The sequence below is a fragment of the Equus asinus genome, chromosome 2, assembly GCF_041296235.1.
Source record: "Equus asinus isolate D_3611 breed Donkey chromosome 2, EquAss-T2T_v2, whole genome shotgun sequence".
Lineage (NCBI taxonomy): Eukaryota > Metazoa > Chordata > Mammalia > Perissodactyla > Equidae > Equus > Equus asinus.
In genome coordinates this window covers 117,647,967-117,667,981 of record NC_091791.1, presented here as the reverse complement: position 1 = coordinate 117,667,981, position 20,015 = coordinate 117,647,967, and the positions used below count along the sequence as shown (strand labels likewise).

Genomic DNA, 20,015 nt, shown 5'->3' with positions numbered 1-20,015 from the left:
GCACAGGAGTAATGAGATGCTATTTGTTTCTTTAAAAAACATTCCAAGATGAGGAAATTCAGTAGGAGAATACCGTAATATGGACAAGCATTTTGTTGGGGGTTGGGAATACAATAATTAATAAGATAATACAGCCCTAACTTTCTGGAGCCCACACTGTAGTTCAAGCAAGAAACACTAAGGGTCTAAATTAAGGTAGTAGCAGTGGGATTTTATAGAAGGAAATGGATGTTATAATAGTGACAATAATAGCTAATAATAATAATAGCAGTCCTTATTACCATTTATTGAACATTTCCCATATGTTGTGCACCGAATACTTCACATGTGCTGTCTCTGTCCATTCTTCACACAGTAGTCAGAATGATTCCTATAGCCTACATCTCGTCATAAGTCTCTCAAACCCTTCTAGGGCTTCTCACCTGATTCAGTACAAATAACCAAGTCCTTAGGATGAGGTACAAAGCCCACCTGGCTATAGCCCACCCTGACTTCCCTGAGCTCATCTCAACTTCTCTCACACTGCTCCATCCAGCCTCAGTGCCTTCCCAGGTGGTCCTAGAGGTTCTAGGTACCTTTCTGCCTCAGGGTCCTATCTGTTTGGAATGCTCTTCCCCTTGGATTCCCACAGTTCATTACTTCACTTCTGTCAAGATTCTGCTTAATATCATCTTTTCAATGAGACCTTCTCTGGCCACCCTGCATGATGTAACTCCTGTAGCATCCACTATCCTCTTTGCCTTGCTTTGTATTCCTCCTTGATACTTATCACATTCTGACCCACCAGATTTGTGGCTTTTCTTTCTCCACTAGATCATAAACTCCATGAGGGCAGGTTCTTTGTTCATTGCTGTATTCTTGGCACTTAGCACAGTGCTGCTACACCATATCTATTCAATAAATATGTGTCGAATGGATGAATAGTTACAGTAGCCACATGGGGTCAGGACTATTATTTTTCCCCCTTCACTGATAAGGCAACAAAGAGATTAATTGAAGGTCCTCTATCTGGTAAGTGATAGAACTGGGATTTGCATGGGACAAAAACCTTCCCTTTATTGAGCTTGTACTATGTGCCCAGCATTATTCTAATTACTTTACATATATTAACATTTAATCCTCACAACCACCCTGCCTTACAGCTGAGAAAACTAAATCAGAGAGGGGTTTATGATTTTGCCCGACATTTTTGCACTTGCTAATAAACGGGGAGCCTGTGCTCTTAACCACTTTGCTACGCTTGCTAATTCTAAAACCAATTCTTTAAGGAGTATATAACTTTGCCTCCTAATTGCCAGGAAAGTGAGGGAAAGGAGGAAATCTAGGATTACTAACACTATTACGATTGGGGACTGTTACAGATGGTAGAGTCATCAATTAAGAAATGTCAGATGAGTTGGTTTCATTCTCCCTTAACTCCAGATGCCCATACCTACCTGCCTCCTTGATTTCTTCATTTGAATATAGGATACAAGGTGAGCTGTAGTAAAAGGGATCCAGAATAACCATGGAAAATTATAGAAGTTAGCAGCTGTCTTACACCAAAGTTTAAGCTGGTACACAGGCTCTGACCCATGAACTCCTCAGGGACCCACCGTGCTGCTCTGTTATCCCTCCAACATAGCTCACACCCCAACCGCATTCCAATCATCAGAAAAGGACACAGGGAAAGGGGCATCCCATTTCTTTTAGAGTATGATCTGGAAATTTCACACGTTATTTCTGCTCACATCCCACTGGCCAGAACTTAGTGACATGGCCATACTTAGAGAGTTTATTATAGGTAACCATGTGTCTGGGTAGATACTCCATTATCATGGATGAAGAGAATAATATTAAGAGTCAACTAGCAATCAGTCTCTACTGCATATATCTACTACTGATACATAGGCATCTCAAATTCAACACTGCCCAAACCCAATTCTTACTTGTTCTTCTAAAACCTGCTCCTATCCACAATTATCCCCATCTCTGTTAATGGTGGAAAATGGGACAAATTCAGCAGTTTAATTTTAGATATATTGAGTGTGAGGTACCTGTAGATAGAACATCCAGTACAAATTTCCAATGGGTTGAAAATATGTCTGAAGTTTCTGAGTGAGGTCAGTGTTCAAGATTCAGATGATTCCTGACTGAAATAAGTGATACAGAAAGAGTATACGTAAATGGTACTGCCAGAGACTGTAATATAGCAGGCAAAGAGAACCAAGGATGGAGAGGAAGACCATTCTGTAAAGACTTGAGGAAGAGTGGCCTGAGACACAGGAGGAGAGGCTGGAGAACATGAGGTGATGGAACCAAGGGAGCAGTTTCCAGGAGGCAGTGGTTAGCAGTGTGGAAGGCTGCAAAGAGGTCATATAGGAAGAAAATTAAGAAGCAACCTTTGGGTTTGGCCATTATGCCATTACTGACATTAATACTAGCAACATATACAGTAAAATGGGGCAAATGCTAAATTTCAGTAGGTGAAGAGGGACTTGGAAGGAAAATGGCAATCTGAGTCTTCTAAACAGAAGGAACAAAGCACAGGGAGAATTTATGAACAGGAGAGGGAACTCCTGAGGGATTAAGAACCTTGAGGAGAGCTCCCTCTCCCCGCCAAAAAAAATTAGCTGTAGAAAGGAAGAAGGATGGCTCATACTTTAGGACAGAAGATCAAGGATAGTGCAAATTTAGGTAGATCTGTAGGAATAAGGGTGGAGGTGTGAAGGAGTTCATGCATGAAGTGTCTAATGCCAAATAATGATATAGATAATGCTAACATTACTAAGCACTAACATTTACCGAGCACTTATATGTCAGGCAATGTTCTTCATGCAGCTAATTTTGCTTCCACTGTATTTCTTAAACACCAAGAGCTACTCATATACTGAAAGCTTAGTCTCTTTCAACACAGAGTGTATAACAACTTTGCAAGCTAAACATAGCAACAGTAACTTTCATTCCACCATATCTGACCCTTTTCTGTTCCATAATCTCAGTTTATTCCTGATCCTAGGGGCATGCTAGCATTTTGATTCATCTGTTGTGTCTCTCATCAACAAGAAATTGTGAGCACCAAACAGCTGTCAAAAAACCAACTTCATCAGAGATTTAGGGCAAAATGTTCCATTACAAAAAAAGTTCATGAGTATTAGAAGACATATATTAGTAAACACTCCCATAGTCACTGAAGTGTTTGGTTATTCTGAAAAAGTGTCCACAGTTTTACAGGTGTGCCTTCCTCTTGGACTGTGAGTTCTTGAGGGCAGGGATAGGGATTGTTGCCCTTTTATTGTTTCCCAAAGCCTGGCACAGCTCTGGGTAAATAGAAGTTCAAAGCTTGTTCAAAGAATTAATGCACTATGCTAAAAAAATTAAACTGCTGATTTCACTTTACACCTGAAATGAGAAAATTATTAGAAACTACTGGGTCTCATTTTGATTACAAGAGTTTATAAATTTTACAACTTACTCAGTAGACACCAAGTTATTTTTCTGGGAAAACAGACCTGAAGGAAAACATGGGTCTGACTTGAGAGAAAAAAATTTATTCATAAAAACTGATATACATGGAGGTGGAACATCATTAGTATTCTAAGGATTCCTGACAATATTTGTGCTGGTAATTTTTACCAGAAAACATTTTGAAATTTGAAAATAGATAAGGCAAATAGCACAGTGGATTCTTGAATCAAATCTGACACCAGCGTCACACATAAGAATACCTATTTAATATTAATGAACTGAAAGGGCTATGGGTAATTTCTCCAGATTCCAATGAGAAATTGGGATTCTCCTTGATCTTACTAAAGAACTAGATAGTCATTCTGACATTCAAGAGCAGATTTATTTATCTTGAGCCTTTGATTTTTTGGAACTCAGGGATTTCTGCCACATTTGGACATACCAGCTTATTATAAAGTTACACTTCATTTATTCAATTTCTAGAGGAAATAGAACAGCTAAAAGTATCTTCACACGCCAGATATTGTAGTAACAATTATTTAACTACTCTAATGAAGTCTTTAAAGCTTTTCATTCTCATTTGCCTATTCTGATAATATGCAAAGATAATTCCTTAAGAGACCATGATTTTAACTAGTCTATTCCATACAATAGAATTGCAAATAGTTTCTAAATGAAAATCTGCAACGGGAGAAATAAAAAAATAAGGAACTGAGTTAAAATTGGACATGATTTAATACTGTCATTTGTCATGAGTTGTCCTAGAATAATTTAAATTCCACTAGCTTATTTTTTATAGTTGGTAAAATTTTTTATAGTTAGTTATTGTTGGGAAGCAGTGTATATATATTTCCCTGACTACGTAAAAAAGATGTTCTAAGAATGACAGCTAAATACACTGCTATGTACAAGTGTTGATATAAAAAGTTTGAATACTAAATGAATGGGATCGGCAAAGTTGCAACCCGTTAAGACTATGAATTGTTAGTGATTCCATTATACTTTGCTATTAAGTGTTGCGGAGCCATAAAAAAACCTTTTAAAAAAAAAAGGGTGACCTTTGTACTAAATATGAAGACGCATGGGTTTAAATGGGTTCAGTTCAGTCGTCAAGCGGACCAAAATCAGCCTCTGTCCAGCTGGGGTCAACCAAGAGGCCACTTTCTCTGTATCGGCAACCTACCAAAGGTCAAACCTGCTGGACAAGGGCTTTTACCTTCTTGTAAACCAGTGATACATCAAGTGTTGGCAAGAGGCCTAAACAGATGACCTTGGTCCTCTGAAAGCTGGCCCGCTCTCTCGGCCTATCTCTACAGTGCTTACAAAAGCAGCCCGACGAACAAAGGGGTTGGAGACCTAATATCCGGAGGCTTCCGCCCCGCCGCGGGGACTGCGGGCTATCAAAGCCCCCTCGGCGACTTTCGGACCGATTCCTCCCCCCACAAAATCCCGAGCGTCCAAATTCCGGCACGTTCCTCCGTTGGGTAGACCAGGAAGATCTCCAACATTCCTAGGGCCTCTACGGGGTTTCCGGAGCGGACCCCGTTCATTCTGTAGGGCCACAAACACCAGTGGTTCAAAGCAGGAACAGCCCACGCTGTTCAGCCTCAAAATGGCGACCGAGCCTGAGGAGATTCCGAGGAACGGCGAGCCACTTCCCCTTCCCAACGGCCCCTGCGCTGGCGACGACGGCAAGCAGGAGGGGGGCGGAGCCGGCGAAGGAGGGCGGGGCAGAGCTCTGCGCCATCCCGCGCGCGCCCCGGCACCTCCCCGCGTCCCTGCGTCCTGGCCTGGAGCCCTAGCCTGGCCGGGCGACGCGCGCTGCCTGCTGGGATACTCGGCCCGCCCAGCCAGTCCTCCCGGCTTGCGCTGCGGCCGCGAGATCCGCGTTTTTCCCAAGATGGTGGTGCTGGGCTCGGGGTGACTGCAGGAGACGACAGAGTCTGAATCCCCTTCGCCAAAACCACGACAGACCGCCCTCCTCTCACTCGCGCACCCCGCCGCTACGTAGCCATCCGCCGCCCCCGCCGCCGCCGACTTGCGCTTCACCTCTGCCGACCCGGCGCTCACGGCGCGGGCGGCGCGCCTCCCTCGGCTCCTCCTCGGGGTTGTGCTCGGAGCGGCTCGTAGCCTCCCCCGGCCAGGCTGGCCCCGGAGTCCCCAGTGTGGATAGGCAGCGGCGCGGCGGCAGCTGGCGAGAGCGCGGGGTTTTCAGCGGCCCCGACGCCCTCTTTCCCGGCCTTGGTCTCCGGAGAAGGAAGCGCGGGTCCCGCATGAGCCCGGGCGGTGGCGGCAGCGACAGGGAACGAGGCGGTGGCGGGCGGAGGCGGCAGGCGAGGACGACGACGACCAGTGAGGCGGCCGCTGCTGCGAGGGCCGCAGCCCAGGCGCGGGGGCGACCACAGGTCAGTGCGGCCGAGGACGGGGCCTGGGCGGGGAGGCCGAGCGGCGCCTTCTTTAGTCTCCTCTGTTGCTCAGGCCACCCTTCGGGGCTGGCTCGGCTAGGGTAGGGACACCCCCACCCCCGTCGGGGCTAGTGTTTGGGGCGCGTGGTCTGGAGGGGCCGGTGCCAGAAGTAGGCCTCTGGTAGCAGCGCCTGCTGCTGCCGTAACTGTCAGTCCTGGCAGAGCGCCGGAGGGAGGGTTTTGTCGCCCAAGGGGACCGAGCGGGCCCAGAGCGGGGCGGGGCGTGCGGGGCGTCGAGAGTGGCCCCTCCTTGGAGTGGGGCTCGCGGAGCCGGCCTGAGCCTCGGGCTGGCTTTTTACTTCCTAGGGGAGCTCTTTCTCGGTGTTTTCCAGGTTTTGGCCTTCTTGGTAAAGAAATATATAGACGTGGGCTTTGGTGGGTTGGGGTTTGGGAAGTGGACTGGTGGGGCGGCGGGGGTGGGGGGTGCGGATGAAGTGGGAAATCAGACCTAAGGGTTGTGTTCACAGATTACTCATCAGGATTCTGAAATTAAACGTGAGCTAGTGAGTTTGCCAGAGACTGTTAAATGCAAACCTGCAAACAGTTGGCCTGTTTTTTTTTTTTCTTTTTCAGTTGAGAAAATGAAAAGGACTCTTTCCTTGTCATGGTGTGGAGGTTTTTGTTGGTAAAGTCAGAATTTGAATGTGGCGAATGCTTTAGTCCATAATATTGTTAAAAATAATTTTAATATGGACGCTGTTTGATTAAGCTTAGAATCCTCGAAAGATAATTTAATGTCTGAATTTTTTAAAATGTCCTATGAGCGTGCTAAAATAGAAACATTACAAAGTCTATTTGGACTTGTGTTTAGGACTTGTGTTTATTAAGTGGCTAGGGTGCAGTTGCAAATGCAACCTACGTAATAGCATATGAGATTTGCAGTCCGAAGTTAGCCTCTATCAGTCGTGAAGGAATATGGATATGACCCATAATTTTGAATCATTCCACTGGTTGCAATATAGAGGGAAGCCGCACATTATTCCAAAATTTTTTTTGAGGAGGAGTAGGGGCCTTCAAATGAAAATGACCTAAAGTTTAGCAGTACAACTGTTAAAAAGTTAGGTGTCAAAGACTGTGGATACGCAATAAATCTTGTTGAATGAATTGAGAAGTGTTTATCTCATACCTATGACTAGTAAGTCCCCTTACTTAGATTATTTTGTAAGCCACGTAGAAAGGTTAGAATTTAGGAAGATAAAAAGCAAGCCTTGTCCTGGTATGTTTAGTGGAAATCACTTTGGAATTAGATCCTGCTTTAAAATCTGAGTTACTTACCATATTTTTAATGTAATGAATACAGTATTAATGATGGTGCTAATCCCGAAAGATGACCTGAAGCCCTTTAAAGACAGTAATAATCCTGACAAAACAAAAACAAGAATAGCTTCAAGAAATAATGACTCTCTATTTACAAAATTAGAATGTGAAGTAAGAAAGTTTTACTGTGTCAATATTTGTTAACCAGCATTAGTGTGCTTAGTAGTTTGTACACCATCCTGTGGACGTTACTTGGTTCCTCAGGGGTTTACACAGAGATGCAAATTGAGTGTTTTGATTCCTTTTCAGAGGTTTTGTAAGCTGCTTTTATTTTATCTCTCTTGAATCCTACACTTTTTTTCTTGACTTAAAAAATATCTTCTTGGGGCCCGCCCAGTAGTGCAGTGGTTAAGTTTGCGTGCTCTGCTTTGGTGGCCAGGGGGTTCGCCAGTTTGGATCCCAGGCACGGACCTATGCACTGCTTATCAAGCCATGCTGTACCAGGCCTCCCCCATATAAGATAGAGGAAGATGGCCACAGATGTTAGCTCAGGGCCAGTCTTCCTCAGCAAAATGAGGAGGATTGGCAGCGGATGTTGGCTCAGGGCTGGTCTTTCTCGGGGGGGGGGGGGGGGGGGGGGGGGGGGGCGGGGGTGGAATCTTAAATAAGGGCACTTAGTAGTCACAAGTGTAAGGAACACATTCTCATCCCACTTGTCCAGTCCACTTAAAGTTTTTTGGGTACCTATAGTGTCTTTGACTTGCAACATTTAATCAGTTGTATTTATTAAACTTTATATCATTTCTAAGTGACCTCTCTCCCCTCAAAAAACAATCTGGAAGAATTTGCTGTTTCTCTCAATATGCAGTCAGTGGAATAATCCAAATCTATGCATCATACCTAAATTTTTCAACCCAAGCACTTGAAATGATATTTACAAGTGTCTGTTTTCTTAAATGCTTACTGGTTATGTTCTTCAGTCATGTTGCACGGTTTTGTTTGGATCTATTCTTCTGTAGGTCAAAATGTAGAAACATTGTTTATGTGGCTGTTAAAAAATCAGTTTTCTGATTTTTATGAGTGAATACTTTTTCATAAGTGGTTTTTCGAATAAAAATACTTGGATAAGGTCTTAGATGCTCTTTTCATGATGATTCAGGACAACAGAGTTTTGGGTGATTTGGCAGTCCCCACTCTTCCCCTGACTGCGAATGTAAAGATAAAATATAAAAATTAAAGACATTATGGTATGTATAGTAGACATAGCTTTGTTTAATTCTGGCCTTACCTTACTTGTTGGACCCTTGGCAAGTTGCTTAATCTTGTTGAGCTGCAGTTTTGTCATCTGTAAAATGGGAAGGTGAAACTCACTCACAGTTGTTGTGAGGATTAAAGTATGTAAAATGCCTAACACATAGGCGCTTAATAAGTATTATCCTTTGAAGTCTTCCCACCCAGTTTTTTTGAATGGTCTCAAAGCACTTTAGATACAGTGGACTATAGCATATTATCCTTGACATTGTTTTCTTTCTCACTAGCTGTGAACTCGGTCTTTAAGGTCAAAGACTCCAAGTGTTTACCACAGAGTATGTTACCAGAGTATGGATGAATTAGTTATCAGTAAATCGATAAATGGTCAACTAACATTTATTAGGTACATACTGTGGCTACTATGAGCTGAGCTAGGTATAGGGGCTACAAAGACAAGAATCATGTCTCTGTCTTTTGGAAGCTTAGAGGCTAGTGACTTTTCTCCACATAACTCCATTATTTTGTGAAACACCATCACATAACAGAGTCTCCTTCTCCCATGCCCTTTCAATCTTAGGGCAGTTCTGTGGGCACAACACCTCCCGCCTGTAGCTGCTATTCTAAAGAATATTGTTTTACCCCTTTCTTTTTACAAGTGGCACGTGCCAGATACTTCATATCTTCCTGTCTTGGTCCCAGTCCGCTACCCAGCATCTGGCACATAGTGTTTTAGAGAGAGAGAGAGAGAGAGAGTGTGTGTGTCTAAGTAAAATAAAAAAATAAATTTACCTTGGCAGTTGCCTGTAAGTACTCTATTTTTCTGGTGTGACTATGATTCTATCTTCTGGTTATAGATTCATAGAAGTTTTAAACCTGAGTAGGACTATCCTTGAGGTCAGTTACTCCGTTCATTTTACACATGAGGAAATTGAAATGCAAAGCTTTAAAATGGTTTTCTTAAAGACACCTAGTTCAGGACTCTTTGCACACAAAGACGTAGTTCCTGTCCGTCCTGTTGGGAGGAGTAGTTACTTTGCTTTGTGATTACCTGCCCACCTTTTTGGAGATGTGTATTTTCTACATTGTTCATTGAAGGCAACCTTCATAAGATGCCATGAAGGGACCTTTTTTGACCATAGCAGTTAGTGTAGGAAATGGGGCTTTTTCTTCTAATAAAAGAAATACAGTAAAGTTACAGTTAATGGAAATAGTGTTAATATACAAACTTATATCCTATGTCCAAAACATGAGATGTTTGAAACACTTAAGGATCCTATATAAATGTTTTTTTAATGAAATGACTTATTAATAAATACATAATATCTCATTGTAGTTTAGATCTGCATTTCCCTAATAATTAGTGATGTTGAACATTTTTTCCCATGCCTGTTGGCCATCTGTATATCTTCTTTGGAAAAATGTCTCTTTGTATCCTCTGCCCATTTTTTGATCGTATTTTTGTTGTTGTTGAGTTGTATGAGTTCTTTATATGTTTTGGAAGTTAACTCTTTATCAGATATGTATGCCTGAAATTTACACAGTGTTATAAACCTCTGCGACCTCAATAATTAAAATACATAAATAAATACATAATAAATTTTTTTGCTAGCTTTCATTTTCATTTAATCTCAGAAATGTCACTTATAGTGCTTTGATCTAAGTTATTTTTAAGAAGTAAATACCGTTATGGGTAGTAAGTCAAAAAGAAGGTTATTAAGTATAAGGCCTATTTGAGAATGAAAGCAAGCTATTCTTTTTTTATCTTGGGAATACTTACCTTGGCACATGGGATTTAGTTGGAAGTTATTGTTGTTTGATTCTAAGCTTTGTGACTGTGAACTTTTAAAATTATTTGTAAAATTTTAAGTGCTTCAGAGTCTCAACAGGTTCAGTGAACAAAAGCCACTGAGAACTGTTGATGTGGAGGAAGAAGCACTGCCTTTGTTGTCAGAAGATCATGGATTCATCCTTCCTCTCTAGCTTCCTAGCTGGTCATGAGCAGGTCCTTTAGCGCTCTAAACCTTTGTTCTGTTCCTTCTGTCAAATGAAGGTGATACTTGCTTTGTCTCTTTCAGAGAATTATGTTTTTCGAATGTGATCGTTCTTGAAAAAGTGGATTAATATTCTATAAAGTGACCTTATAACTGATTTAATGACTTGCCCAAGAAAACAAACTGATTAGTGATCGTCAGGTGATTGGAACCTTGGTATATTTTCCTGCTTTTCTCTATTAACATTTTTAACCTTTTCATAGAAATATTATTTCAGGAAATATTTAGTGTGTGAATTTATTTTAAATTTGGTAACTACATTTGAAATAAATAATTGTTCTTAATAGTTGATAATGCATTATTCAATATTATTAATCCAAAGTCAAATCCCTTCTGTAATAATTTGCTTTATTTTTGACCTCTCCTGTTAATTTGGTAAATGGCAAGTGAATCATTAGGTTGACCTGAAAAGAGGTTTTGGAGACCTTACTAGATAGTATCAGTATACAGAACCTTACTAGATAGTATCATTCCAGAAGTTCAATTCTAGGAAATCTGCTGAAATCTCATATAAACATCACATGTGGATCATAGTTAGAAGAGAGTCCTGTGTAAGACTTTATTAGTTAAGAGTCAGCATCTGTGCTGCAAATAAAAGCATGGAGGTAGTGTATGAGCCCTGAACACTTACTATACAAGTAGGATAAAATCTTCCTTAAATGAAACTCTTGGCTGACCAGTGTGGAGTCTAATGTGGTGACTCTAAACAGCTCAGTGTGTTCCAGAAGTTGATCTTCTGTACCCTTTGGGATCATTTGAGGTTAGTCAAGCATAGATCCCTTTATGTTGACAGAAATAAAACATCAGCAAATTTTTTGACCTGTCTCTGTGGTATGCAGGCTTGTGGCTCTTTTTTAGTTCTTAATGTGTGCCCATTGTCTATTCTTTCAGTAACTCAAGATGTTCCTTTTCACATTTGAGACAAGTAGTGCTGCACATAAATTACGTAGCTGGGGGCTGAATGAAGATGTTACCAGTGCTGTACTTCCACACATATTCTTTTCGTTTGATGACTTCTGTCTCTGTATCAAAAGGAATGGCTTAGCCATTTTAAGCTTCTAATAGACTTCTACCTCAGCAGCATTCCTCTTGAATGTGAGAAGGTAGTCTTAGAATTACCCTTGTGGACTGTAGCTATTGTTCTAACTCATATATCTTTATATTCTTTGTGATGCAGAGTAAATTCTGAATTCCTTCCAAATAAATAGACAATACAGAGGATACTGTAACAATCGTGTATGTACCATTCAGTTATGGACAAATGAAATTGTCATTGCATTGCACTCTAGCTCCCTCTCTAAAGCTGATATTCTTTATTTTCTTCTCAGATGATAGCTCTAGCACTGCAGATACCACTACAAGAATTTCTTCATACTGCCAACAGATGCTTTCCTCTTATCAGATGTAAAGCATAATTCTGCTCTTTGGAAGGAAAAGGCTGAAATACCTGACAGTGTTTTCTATATAGAGCTAATAGCTCATAGGGAGAAATACGGGTTATTTCCAATTTATTAATTATCTTAGTACTTTTTTCTTAGGAATTCTATTTATTGTGCTTCTGTGTGTGTATGTGCCCATATTGATAACCTTACAGTGTGACATCAATAAGGATATTAAATACTGACCTTTGCTAGATATTTAGTTTTTGTTTAAGGAATTAAAAAAATACATGTTTTTGAGCACCTATTGTATGTGATGTATACTAATTGATAAATCCTATTTCACACAAAGATTAATTGGGTAATATTTTTCTTTTCCGGTTTTCTAAAGGGAACAGACAATGGGTATATTACATTGTTGGTGATAGAAACTGTGCTGTTTCAGATAACCCACATTTAGAGCTTCTAAGAAACGAAGTTTCTCTAATTACTTAAGCTGCTTTATTCTTATTCACTTGCACATTTGCTATGTCCATAACATGTTGCTGTAGACTGAATATTTATATTCCCCCCAAAATTCGTATGTTGAAATCCTAACCCCCAGTGTGATGATATTAGGAGATGGGGCCTTTGGGGAAGTGATTAGGTCATGGGAGCGGAGCCCTCATGAATGAGATTAGTGCCCTTATAAAGACTACAGAGAGCTTCCTTGCCTCTTCTGCCAAGTGAGGATCCAGCCAGAAGACAGCTGTCTGTGAACCAAGATGCTGGTTCTCACCAGACATGGAATCTGCTGGAGCCTTGATCTTGGACGACTTAGACTCCAGGACTGTGAGAGATAAATTCCTATTATTTATAAGCCACCCAGTCTGTGGTATTTTGTTACAGCAGCCCGAATGGACTAGGACACATATTAAATACATTTAAAGAACAGAGAGGGAAAATAGAAAATTAAATGGATAAAGTTTGGTAGCTAAGGTGGAGATATACTGTACTTGACAGAATGGAAGTGCTTCTTAAAAGTTGACTACAGTGTTGAAATGAGAACACTTAAGTATAATATATTGGAAAAACTGAGCTAACTTTAGTCTTTTACGTACATAAAACTACATTTCTGCATTTTAAATCATATTGTATATTTCTTTGTTTAATCATTGCCCAGTGTACTGTATTTCAGATTATCTTTAAAATGAGAAAGTAAGATCTTATGGTCTCATTTAACTCAGTTGGGAGTCAGGGTACTCTCTCCCCCCAAAATTCCTCTTCCATCTTTGGGCTAGATGTAAGAAGGGTGAACTTAAAACATAGATGAATCTCAACTGAGATTAATTTCTTTACTCCTGGATTGAAGATTCTGTGAGAACAGTAAACATTTGCTGTCTGTCTCATGTTTTTTTCATGTGTGCAGTTTTAGGTAGTTATGAGTGCTAGATGAATGAACTACTTTCTAGTTAGTTCAGGACTACTTTTAGATATCTGCTGTGGGCTAATGAACTAAATATGATCAGGAACAATCCTCTAGGCTTCAGGATTTTAAGTAATTTTAAGTAGAAATAGAACTAGGAGTCAGCCTAGACAGTGGGCCAAAGACCTACTATAGTCCCACTTTACTGCCTGTCCCTGTATTTGACAAGGCATTCCTAGGAGGGGTATATGTGTGTGTGTGTTCTCCATACTTCTAGCTGACACCAGATTTTGAAAATTTGGGACTGATCACGTAGCCTACCAAGGTTCTCTCAAGTGATCAAGATCTAATTCCCCTAAGTGCTATTTTAAACACCTAGTATGTGTTTAAAATCACCATGACTACAATACTACTTATTTTATATTCTTATTCTGATATCTTTCCTTAGTTCTTTTATAAAGTAAGTAGGTTGGATAGATGATATCCAAGGTAATTTTCAGTTTGGATATTATATGCTCATTTTTTATTTTAAAATACATATATATATTTTAATTATAAAATATTTAAAACATACAGTGAATAATACAGCAAATAACTCATTTACCCACCACCACGAATTTATAGCCAATTTTGATCCTTTGAGAAACGTGGCCTTAAGTATCCTCTTGTAGCAACGTCACCCCTTCCCCCCAAGTCCTATTACTCTCTCTCTTTACCCAAGCTAATAACTATCCCAAGGGTTCTGTGTTTTATATCCTTGTTTATACTTTACTGTGTTTGTGTACATGTATTTGTAAGTGATATCTGTGGTGTTGGGTTTTGTATCTTAGAGTTTTACAAAGTGTTGTCTGTATCTTTTGTCAGCTTGCTTTTTTTAACTCAGTATTCTTTGGGATATGTATGTTGATGCATGTAGCTCTAGTTTATTCAGGTTAACTGCTGTATGGTACTCCATTGTATGGATATGTAAAATGTCTGTGATGGATATTTTGAGTCATTTCCTTTTTTGCTATTACAAATAATGCTGTAATGATCATTTTTACACATTTCTTTTTTTGTTGTTTTGATGAGGAAGATTGACCCTAAGCTGACACCTTTTGCTAATCTTCCTCTTTTTGCTTGAGGAAGAGTGGCTCTGAGCTGACATCTGTGCCCATCTTCCTCTGTTTTGTATGTGAGTTGCTGCCACAGCATGGCTTGATGAGTGGTGTAAGTCTGTGCCTGGGATCCAAACCTGCGAACCTGGGCCACTGAAGTGGAGCACACCGAACTTAACCACTACGCCACTGGGCCACCCCTTTACACGTTTCTTTATGCCATTGTTTCTTTGGGAAGATTCACAGAAGTGGAATTTCTGGGGAATAGATTGTGAATATCTTTCACTTTACTAGATAACTGCTAAATTCCTTAAAATAGTTATGTCAGTATATACGTTAGCAGTATATGGGCATATCTTTTTCCAGCGTCCTAGCCCATACTTAGGATTGTCAGATTTAAAATTTTTTGCTAATTTGATGGATTTAAAATATCTCATTTTAATTTTCATTTCCTTTGAATATTAATTCTGGGTGGTGGATAAATAGATATGAATTTTATTTTCTGTTTTCAGTGATTCATAAATTAAAGGAATGTTTTAAAAAGAAAATAAAAGACTGTTTATGTTGTAAAGGACCTTGGAGATCATCTTATCCAACCTTCACTTTACAATGCAGCCAGGAAAGTTATCAGAATAAGAATAAAATGCAAAATCCTACTTATTGCTTATTGTGGTATCTCTTTTGGGATATAGAATCTCAATTTTTGATGTCTTAATCATGAGTCTTTTCCTTTATGATTTGTGTTTATGATTGTGTTTTTTGTGTTTAAGAAATCCTTCTTGTATTGTTTGCTAATAGGTAAGGGGATTTTGTTCTTGTTTGTTTTTTTGTGTTTAGGTCCATCTGAGAAGGAGTTGGGAATCTTTTTTTTTTCCCTTGATATGAAAAGCTAGTTGTCTCAACATTAAGTATTGAATTCTTTCCCTGTTAATTTGTTTTTTTGAGTGTCAACCTGTGTCATCTGCCTTATGCTTGGGTTTGATTTTAGGTCCTTTATTCTATTGCATTTAATTTTTTTGTCTTTTTTTTTTAACACCAGTACTACATTATTTCAAATAACTTTATATTAAGCTTTGAAATCTGAGAGTCACTGCCCCCCTTTTATTGATTTTTCAGAACTGACTTGACTCTTAGACTTTTACTGTTCCATAATAATTTAAAACCAGTTTATTGAGTTCCTTTGGGGATATTAATTGGAATCACATTGAATGTATAAATTAACTTGAGAATTGACATGGTTTATCTTGCCATTTATTGATTCTATATTTTGCAGTTTTTTTCATAGATGCCTTTTAAACATACTTGATTAAATTTATTCCTAGATAATTGATTTTTTTTTCCTTTTCTTTTCAAATATCCTTTTTTTTTTAACATTTGATCGTTGTTGGTATTGATTTTGTATCCATCAACTTGGGTGAACTTGATCATTTTTAATGTTTGTAATTCTTTTGGATTATTGTGAACAAATAAGAATTCTCGTCTTTTCAAGTGATCTTTTAAAAATACAAGTCTAGCCTTGCTGCTTTCTATTTTTAAAATTCTTCTCTGGCTTTCTGTTGCTTTTAGAATAAAATTCAGAAGCCTTAATTGGCCTAAAAGGTCCCACCTGATCTGCACCTCCTCAGCCTTGCCTTCCTCCACACTCTCCTTTGTTCAGAACCATCTAACAGTACTGGCCTTTTTTTTTAAAGTTTTTTGAGCTATCCAACATCCTCCTTGTGCCAAATGCTTTACTGTTGCATTTCAATCTGCCTGAGACACAGGCAACAATTTTACCCATCCTTTAGGGCTCAGCCTAAATATTACCCAGAGAAGCCTTACTTGAGAATCTCCTTGAATTCACTGGTTGTAAGGCTCCCTTGTATTATACTGTTAGTAAATCCTGCATTTCCTGAGTAAGTACTTATCTCAACTGAAATTAAATAATTTTTTTTACTCCTTAATTGAAGATTCTATGAGAAAAATAAATGCTATCTCATGTTTTTTTCACGTTCCAGGCATTGTGAGTGCCGCATGAATGAATGTTCATTTACAATTGGTTAGAATTGCATTTTTATTTTCCAGTTAGACATATTGCTCCAGTTGATAGCTGCTCAAAAGAAAATTTTTAATTAGGCTACATTGAAGTATTTTGCTAGACAGTAATAAAAGATTAAATGTCCTCAGTGTTTAATATTTATGTCCTTCCAGTATGGGTGGTCTTTAGAACAATTTTCTATCTTTTAACAAATGCAGTCTGGTTCACTTAAAATTATATGTGGTAAATTTTCTTAAAGGCATTTTGAAGTTAAATTAGAAGCCAATGGTCTTTTGTTATCCTTAAATCAAATTTTATGAGTTTAGATGCTACATTTGATAGGCAGATGAAATATAATAAATTAAACCTGAAAATGTGTTCATGATTATTTCAAGAAAAACCAACCTACCTTTAATTCTTATAGTATATTGCATTACACATCTTTTTTTGTGTGCATATAACAGACTGAAAGCTAGCAGAATTCTAGGTTTAATTTTAGCTTAGGCACTGTATAAGATTGAACTCAAATGTGGTGCGAAAAGAACCTAGAGGAAAGTTTCACAAAAATAATCATTAGGACTATATGGTACATTTGCTTCTGTTTTCAGATCATAGATTTGTTGACCAGAATAAGTGATTTATCATTAAAGCCAGAAAATTGAAATAATTCTGGTAATTTGGAATTTCTAAAGGATCTCCCTAGATGACACCTAAGATCTGCACTCAGATAAGATTCTCTCACTGCTAGTAAGCCACATAAGAAAACACTACTTAAATACATGTATCTTTTGGGGGAAAGATAGCATTTTAATCTTGGCAGATCATGGGTCTACTTTCTGTATTCAGGTAAGTAAAAAAGCATAACTTGTTTACTTTTGGAAATCTTCACAGAACCCTGTGAGGGGGCGGGGGTGGCAAGGATCAGTTTAGAATGAGAATTCAGTTCTTTTCCAGTGCACAGTGCTTGTGATCCCAAAGTTCTGCTTCTATCTATGTGTGACCATACAACCTAGATTTGCCAGCACAGCCTCAATTTTAAATATTAGATTATTCCCATAAATCATAAAACCAGGAACTCTAACACTTTTATATTTCCGGAGAGCCTCTCTACCCTTCAAGTGTTGGCATGTTGATTTAATTGTTTTTGAGAGTAAGGAAATAAAGATAAATAAATGAATGTATATTTTTAAGTGTGAAAAGGAGTGAAAGTTTTCTTAGCCCATTTCAGAACTTAGTTGTCAAATTTAAGTGTAAAAACATAAAAATGCCTGGCAAATACCAAACAAATAAATATATCTGTGTAAGTGCAGTTACATGTAGCTGTTTTCCCTTTTTGGAGAGTTTAAAAAAATCATGCTGTATGTTTTTTACAGTTTCCAACTTAATTGAGAAATAATTCGCATACTATAAAATTCACCCTTTAAAAGTATACACTTCAGAGTGTTTTAGTATATTCAGTTGTCCAACCATCACCACTATCTAATTTTAGAACATTTTCATCATCCCAAAAAGACCTGTACTTGTTAGTAGTCATTCCCTTTTCTCCCATCTTCCAGCCAGTAGGAACCACTAATCTACTTTCTTTCTGTATGGATTTGCCTATTCTGGATATTTCATATGAATAGAATTGTAAAATGTGTCTTTTTGTGTATAGCTTCTTAGCACAGAATTTTTGAGATTTATACATGTTGTAGCGTCTAACAGTACTTCCTTTTTATGGCTGAATAATATTACATTGTGTGAGCACAGTCATGCACCACATAATGATGTTTAGGTCAGTGACGGACTGGATATACAATGGTGGTTCAGTAAGATTAGTACCATATAGGTTAGGTGTGCAGTAGGTTATACCATCTAGGTTTGTGTTAAGTACACTCTATGATGTTCACAGACAAAATTCCCTAATGAGGCGTTTCTCAGAATGTATTCCAGTCACGATGCATGACTATACAGATACTGTTTATTCAGTCATCACTTGATAACTGTTTGGATTGTTCACATTTTCTAGTTATTATGAATCATATTGCTATGAACATTCCTACACAAGCTTTTCTGTGCACATATATATTCACATCTCTTGGATATATACCTAGGAGTGAAACTGCTGGGTCATAGGGTAACTATGTTTAACATTTTGAGGAACTGCCAAACTCTGCTGAAGTGGCTGCACCAGTTTACAGTTCCACCAGCAATACATGAGAGTTCTTTCTGATTTTTTTACTTCCTTGCCAAAACTTGTTGTTTGTCCCTTTTATTTTAGCCATTCTTATGGGTGTGAGGGTATCTCTTTGTGGGGTTTTTTTACCTTTGCTTAATGACTAATGATGATGAGCATCATTTCATATGCTGATTGGCTGTCTTTCTAGAAGGTCTATTCATTTTCTTTGCTGTTTTTAAATTGGGTTGTTTTTCTTTTTATTGTTGGGTTCTAAGAAGTTTTTATATGTTCTGGATACAAGTCCCTTATCGGAGATATGATTCCCAAATATTTTACCCCATTCTGTAGGTTGTCTTTCACTTTTACAGTTGTTTCCTTTGAAGCGCACTCATTTAAAATTTGAGTGAAGTCTGATTTATCTGTTTGTCTTTTCTTGCCTTTGGTGGTGGTATCTAAGAAACCATTGTGTAATTCAAGGTCTTAAAGGTTTATACCTGTTTTCTTCTAAGAGTTTTGTAGTTTTGTCTCTTATATTTGGGTCTGTCATCTGCTTTGAGTTAATTTTTGCATATGGTGTAGTGTGAGGTAGGGGTTCAACTTTATTCTTTTTTTTTTGCTGCTGGGAAAGATGCACCCTGAGCTAACATCTGTTGCCAATCTTCCTCTCTCTCTCTGTTTCCTTCCCAAAGCCCCAGTACATAGTTGTATATTCTTGTTGTAAGTCCTTCTAGTTCTTTTATTTGAGCCATCACCACAGTATGGCTACTGACAGACAAGTGGTGTGGTTCTGTGCCCTGGAACTGAATCTGGCTGCTGAGGCACAGTGCACCGAACTTTAACCACTAGGCCATCAGAGCTGGCTCCCACCTTTATTCTTTTACATTTAGATCCCCAACGCCATTTGTTGAAAGACTGTTCTTTTCCATTGAATTGTCTTGGCACACTTATTGAAAATCAATTGACCATAAATGTAAGAATTTATTTCTGAACTCTGAGTTCTCTTCCATTGTTCTCTTCCATTGATCTGTATGTCTGTTTTTCAGCTATGAATACATTCTTGATTATTGTAGATTTCTAGTAAGTTTTGAAATTGGGAAATGTGAATATTTAAACTTCATTCTTTTTCCAGACTATTTGGCTCTCTGGGTTTCTTGAATTTCTGTCTGACTTTTAGAGTTACCTTGTCATTATCTGCAAAAAGGGCAGCTGGGATTTTGATAGGGTTTGTGTTGAATCTGTAGATCTATTTGAGGAGGATTGCTACCTCAATATTATGTCTTTTGATTCATGAACATGGGATAACTTCATTTATTTAGGTCTTTAATTTTTTGTGTGTTTTGTACTTTTCAGTGTATAGGTCTTATTCTTCTTTTGTTCAAAAGAAATATATTCCTAAGAATTTTATTGTTTTTTATGTTGCTAATGGAATTGTTTTCTTAATTTCATTTTCAGCTTGTTCGTTGCTTGTTTATAGATTTTTGTACTGAA

At 38.6% G+C, this 20,015-nt stretch overlaps 1 protein-coding gene across 10 annotated transcripts in view; it reads left to right on the top strand.

Moving 5' to 3' along the window:
- Positions 1-5,199: 5,199 nt before the first annotated feature.
- The window catches only part of UBE3A (ubiquitin protein ligase E3A), a 95,342-nt gene continuing 80,526 nt past the window's right edge, over positions 5,200-20,015 (top strand). For 2 of the 10 annotated variants that reach the window (XM_044763307.2, XM_070496949.1), the window contains exon 1: positions 6,121-6,259. The gene's annotated coding sequence lies outside the window, so the exon portion shown is untranslated. Of the gene's footprint in view, positions 6,260-20,015 lie in introns of all 10 variants that reach the window. The other 8 variants (XM_014844401.3, XM_044763317.2, XM_014844403.3 and 5 more) reach the window with 8 other exon arrangements.